Genomic DNA, 6,331 nt, shown 5'->3' with positions numbered 1-6,331 from the left:
ACGTGATTTTTGCCCTATATGAATTACTCCCATAAATTCAAAACAAAATAATTTCTTTTCATTATTTGCAATTTTTGTGGCGTTTTCTGTTAATTGTTTGCATTTGTCTGTGCATTTCGTTTTCGTTTAACTAATGAAAAATACAAAAATATGTTGCATTTGCATTTAGGATTTAATTCTACATTTTGGGATTAATTAGCAAATTAATTGTTTTATAAAAATGGAAAAATCACAAAAATAACTTAATTTTGCATTTTTTTTTTAATTTTAGTCTCGAATTTTGGAGGTTTTCTTTAATTTGGTATTTAATTAGTTATGGTAATTATTATTTAGAGTTAGTTGACTTAATTTGATAGGATAATTTGATTAGGAATTAATTTAGGTTTTATGTTTAATTTTTAATCTCAGTTTAAAAAGAAATTAGAAGAAAAATGAAAAAATGGAAAATGAAAAGATAAGGGAAATAAGGGCAAATTCAGTTCTGGGCCAAATTTACCCCAGGCCCAAACATTTCCCCCTGAAACCCGTTTGGCATGGCCCATTCCCCCCAACCTGGTTCGTCCCACACCCCAACCAAACGGCGTCGTTTCGTTAAGCTTTGATCTGAGCCGTTGATCGTGCCTAGATCCAACGGACTAGAACTGACCCTTCCCCCCGTATAAAAGTGTCTGAATCCTCAAACCCCCCACCCCACATCTCCTGAGCCCAAAGCCTAATCCCCTCTCTGAAATCACCACCCCTTTCCACCGTGGCTCCGCCGTCCGAAAATCGCCTCACGGCGGCGGAGCACTTCCAAATCCATTCAAATTTCGACCAGACAACTCCCATCGTCCCCTCTTTCATGTCCTGCCATCATTTTTTCCAAAAGACCACTAGATTTTTTCGATTTTCAGATCAAAGATTAAAAATCCAAGTTTTCTTCTTTCGTCTAAAAATTCCGGATTGCATCCTCAGTTTGTGTTATAACCAGCATGAATTCCTCAGTTTTCATCAAAAATGGGCCCATTTCATGTCAAGAGCGCCCTTTCCCTTGTTTCTGACCCGATTTCAAACACTCAGCCTCAAACGACCCAATTTCTTCAAAATTCCGCCTCGTTCCTTTCTTGGCTCGTGATGAGAATTGCGACACGAATTATTAGCTATGAACAAGAGTTCAACTAATATTCGTGTTACAATTCTCGCCATTTGGTCAAGCTTTTGAATTCGCTAGAGTTTCGATGTCGGGTCAGCCTCGTCTTTGAGGATTCTGAAGTTTAAAATGGAGTGCATAGGTATCTTCTGTTCCCTTGGTATTTTTCTGTCTTGTTCTGTTTTTTTAGTTCAATCTTTAGTCATCAGTTGCTTCTCCTTTTCTGTAGGATTAAGTTAGATATGCTAGTTAATAACTTAGTGTTAATTTCAGGCTAAAGCGTTTTTAAAAGAAAAGAAGAAAAGGAATTGGATTAATTGTGTGTGTTGTCGCTGTTCTGAATTGGACTTTAATTTCCCTTAAGTTTGTTTGTTTGGGCTGGGTTTGGGGTCTGTTGTTTACTAGCCCGTTGCTTGAAGGAAACATGCCCGTTAGCCCAAGTTTAAAATTGGCTTTGGGTTGATCTGACCCTGCTTTGTCCTAAGAGTAAATAACAGGGTTTGGGGGGGGGGGGATAATTTGGGTAATCTAGGCTAGGGAATCTTTTATAACTGACTGAGGAAGCTGGGGTGGGGACTAATGTGAAAAATCTGATTTTTGGCTAGGGTTTTTTAAGTTAAAACGAAAATTAGCAAAGGGGCAAAGTGCAAGCCGAGGCTGCCCTGCTTTCTTGCCTATAAAGGCATCATTTCTTGCCTTTCAAGGGGGGAATATTTTTTGGGAAGTAAAACCAATACAGAAACATAGACGGCTAAAAAAAACAATGAAACTTTTACTGTTCCATTAAATTTTCTGAGATTCTAGAGGTTAAAAATGATCTGAATTTGCTGGTTTTCAAGTATTTGGTTCAAACTTGGCTGTATTTTGATTATTGGGTATCCTTGATCCCTCTGTTGGCCTGAATTTGGTTCAAAGTTGGTTGTCTGTAGTTATCTCTGGTTTGATTTTGTTGCTGTGGTTAATCCTGCTGCTGAATTATCCACCTCTGCTTTTGTTTTTGTAATCCAGGTATGCTTTGGATCTATTGTATATGAAGTGTAAATGTGAGCTCATGTAGTCCAAGATGATGAATGTTGATCAATATTAAGTTTCTATTATCTGCTCATCATCATATTTGATTTAGTTCTTGCCTAGTAGAATTTTGTTTTACATGACAGTCTGTTTGGTTAAGCTCGTATTCGAGCTTATGAAGGTACAACTGATTTGGAGGCATTTAGGCCTTTAGTATATGTTCAAAATGGACTGTAGCCTGTAGGTTAATCAGTTGGTACACTTGATGTTTAGCTCATAATCATGGATGTGGATACATGTTGTACACTTGATGTATAAAGTTACAGTGGCTCTTTTAAAATTATCTTTGGATATTACCTTAGTGAATTTAGTCTGAAGTTGTATAAAGTTGTCTGTTAAAACCAGTTCTCGCTCAGGTTTTCATTCTTATTTTCTGCATTTTGATTTCTTCTTTTTCTCCCTGTTTTTATGCGCTTACTGTTTTAGCCACGAAGTTCACGTGATTGATACATACTTCAATCGTTTCCTCTTTTCTTGCTCTAGTGTGTGAAGTATGTTAGGCATAATTTTTGGCTGCTAATTTTGTCACATGTTAGGCTTATTCTCGTGTCTCATGTGGTGTCACTGATAGGCACTTATGTGAGTTGGAGCAATCGTCGATTTGGGAAGTTGAACCAAAGTGCTTGGTTCGGATAGTGAGAGCTTAATGTCGGGTCTGAGAGAATGACACTATGTCTTTGGGTGTCCTCTCTTGTATTATACTCGGGCTCATTTTGGGCCCAAGTCTGAGTGTGTTCACAGCGAAGATTTAGATTTGTTTATCCTCGCCGACCCATTTTTCTGTTATTTATTGCGTTGGCCCAATCCATTTGTTTAAATAATTGATTTTCTTCATGAGCCTTTTGGTTAGTGTGAGCGAAACTCTCAGTTGCATTTAGCGTTCAGTAAATTAGGCTCGTTAATTGGTGGAAGCGAGCCATATTAGATAACATAACTAGCTTATGGCCCTCATCAGTTAGTTTAGAAATCCTTTGATTAGAATAAACCGAGGTAGGCCCTGCTGAACAAAATGACAATTGCATGGCCCTCGTAATAATTTAGATATAAAATTGATAAATGTACGGAGTTTGCTTATGCACGTTTAATATACTATCCTAATTATGGACACGTTCGCGTGACATGATTACGATTTCTAAAAACCAAACCGGAGTATGTGTTTGCGCAACTTTGGCCAAACTTTTCTTCATATTAATAAAGCGTTATTGATTGTGGACACGTTTGCGTGACATGATTTTTGATGCGCCAAACATGGGTACACGTACGCGTGACCCATTTCAAGATAATCTTTTAATTAAAAAGCGGTAAAAGTTAAATGCACATAGGTTCTAAAACGAGTAGTTAAACAATTTTAATAAGCCAAGTATGATCAAAGCGACTGTGCTAGAACCACGGAACTCGGGAATGCCTAACACATTCTCCCGGATTAACAAAATTCCTTACACGGATTTCTGTGTTCGCAGACCATAAATAGGTCAAATTTCCTCGATTCGGAATTTTAAACCGGTGACTTGGGACACTATAAATTATCTCAAGTGGTGACTGAATCTTTAAATAAACAAATCCCGTTTCGATTGTCCTTTAATTGGAAAAACTCCCTTATATTTATACTCTTTACAGGGTGTAGTAAAAAAAGAGGTGTGACACTAACAAAAGCCCAAACCAAAATCAAATCAATACTAATGCTAACAAAAGACATTCAATTCAATATTATGAACGAGAATGTATTGAATATCTATTTTTTATTTTGCATTAATTTAGATAAAAATGCATAACCTATTTTTATTTTTCTTTAGCGTTTAGTCATGTAATTAATACCCCCTTATTAATTTATTTATTTTAGCATGACTAAGTACTTTTAGATTATTTTTATTTTTATTATGGCTTTTTAATTAGCAATATTTATATTACATAATTTTATTGTCTTTATTGTTCAATATTTTAGGATAATGCCATGACACATTTAATATTTTGTATTATTTTCTTGGAAAATACTTTATATAGTTGTATCTTACTAGGATTAAAGAAATATTTTGAGCATACGTTATATGTTTTGTTCTACGAAGATTTGACCAGGAAAAAACCCCAAAAAATTGTGAAAACCCGAGATTGAAAAACCCGAGTTTTATTGATTTGGTTTGGTCTTTAGATTTAATAACCCGACACAGTTGGATTGGTTTGTTAATTGTAAAATCCAAATCAATCCGGCCTATGTACACCCCTAGTAGGAGGTATAAGAAAAAATAATGCAAGTATTAGTTATGTGCATTACTAATACCTTATTTGGTACTTTTTTACATTATACTTGGTATTATCCTATGTATAAGTAATGCATAGAAAATCATGACATTAATAATACTAAGGGGTCGTTTGGTAGGATGTATAAGAATAGTGCGGAATAAGGTGTATTAGTAATGTAATAATTAGTAATGCATGAGTTAGTAATGCAAACATTAGTTATGCAAGTATTATTTCTTATCTGTTGTTTGGTGTGGTGTATTAAAAATTATAATGGATTGCATAATTTTTAAGAAAAAATAGTTGTTTACAAAAATGCCCTCCATATTCTCTAGCTTTAAGGGACTTTAAGAACAATTTTATCTTTAACCATACTAATGCATGCATTAATAGCCTTGGTATTACTAACGCCATAGTTTTCTATGCATTACTTATATATAGGATAATACCAAGTATGATGTATTAGGGGTCGTTTGGTAGGGTGTATGAGAATAGTGCGGAATAATGTGTATTAGTAATGCAAGCATTAGTTATGCAAATATTATTTCTTATCTATTGTTTGGTGTGGTGTATTAAAATTATAATGCATTGCATAATTTTAAAAAAATAGTTACTTACAAAAATGCCCTCCATATTCTCTAGCTTTAAGGGAATTTAAGGACAATTTTGTCTTTAACCATGCTAATGCATGCATTAAAACCTTGGTATTACTAATGCCATGGTTTTCTATGCATTACTTATGCATAAGATAATGCCAAGTATGATGTATAACTAATACAAGTATTAGTTATACACAAGTTGAAAAAAGGTACCAAACAAGGTATTAATAATGCATAGAGCTAATGCTTGCATTATTTTCTCTAATACCTGCCAAACAAGGTATTAGTAATGCATAGAGCTAATGCTTGCATTATTTTTTCTAATACCTCCTACCAAACGACCCCTTTAGTGTATTAGTTATACACAGGTTGAAAAAATGTACCAAACAAGGTATCAGTAATGCATATAGCTAATGCTTGCATTATTTTTTCTAATACCTCCTACCAAACGATCCCTAAGGCTATTAATGCATGCATTAGTATGGTTAAAGACAAAATTGTCCTTAAAGTCCCTTAAAGCTAGAGAATATAGAGGGCATTTTTGTAAACAACTATTTTTCTTAAAAATTGTGCAATGCATTATAATTTTTAATACAACACACCAAACAACAGATAAGAAATAATATCTGCATAACTAATGCTTGTATTACTAACACGTCCAATATTAATCCCTACATTACTAATACATCGTATTCCGCACTATTCTTATACACCCTACCAAAAGACCCCTCAGTATATACCTTAAATCTTGTTACATCCATTGCTCGAGCTTTGCTCTCTCTGAGCCACCGCTTGGGCTGTTGTGCTGTACTACAAGGGGTGGAAATGGGCGGGTCGGGTTAGATATGACTGGGTCAAAAATGAGTAATTAAAAAATGGACAAATTATCCGACCCGACCCGTATTTGAGACCGATAAAAATGGGTTATCCGATGGATAATATGAATATTTATATTATCCATAACTTCTTGAATATGATCACTTATGAGAGAATTCCTAGCATCCCAAATTTGAGAAACCCTCAATTTGAAGCTTTACAAATATAAAAGTTAAACACATTAATTATCCATTTGATTAACCATTTTCTAAATGGATAATATAGTTCTTATCCATATTCGACCCTTTTTTTAAAAAATTATTATCAAATTTATTTTTTAATGAATTATATGGATGAATAATCGTTTTCTTTTAACCATTTTGCGTATCTCTATTGTACTAGTATTACATGGTGGGAAAGCCCAAGAAAAAAGCAAACCCCACAAAAGTAGAAGAGAAAGAACATCTCAGCGGTGGTTGTC

This window comes from Nicotiana tabacum, chromosome 18 (genome assembly GCF_000715075.1).
Source record: "Nicotiana tabacum cultivar K326 chromosome 18, ASM71507v2, whole genome shotgun sequence".
Classification (NCBI taxonomy): Eukaryota; Viridiplantae; Streptophyta; class Magnoliopsida; order Solanales; family Solanaceae; genus Nicotiana; species Nicotiana tabacum.
Note: the sequence above shows the minus strand (reverse complement) of the source record.